We start from the raw sequence: 342 nt of genomic DNA, 5'->3' as shown, positions 1-342 counted from the left end.
AATCACCCATATTCTCAGAAGCACAGGTGAAACCAGACTCACCAATCAAAACTCGGCTTTAGACTGCTGTTAACTTAACAGATCACTGTCAACAAGTTCTCAGCAGTCCGTGTGGCTTTGGAACTCTTCAAGAGCCACAGGAAAACAACTAGTGAATAACAAACATCTGAATAATTTTGAGCTTTAATGGCTTTTTGGCAAGACTGGTCAGTGTCATTCAGCAGTCTCAAGACTACACTGGAAAAAAAAAATGGGTGAAAAAAAATTGGCACTTTGGAAAGGCTAAGAAAAGGCACCTCTGAAAACAAGGCGTTCAGGTAAGAAGGAGATGTTGTTTGTCTG

Source organism: Diadema setosum, chromosome 5 (genome assembly GCF_964275005.1).
Source record: "Diadema setosum chromosome 5, eeDiaSeto1, whole genome shotgun sequence".
Lineage (NCBI taxonomy): Eukaryota > Metazoa > Echinodermata > Echinoidea > Diadematoida > Diadematidae > Diadema > Diadema setosum.
Note: the sequence above shows the minus strand (reverse complement) of the source record.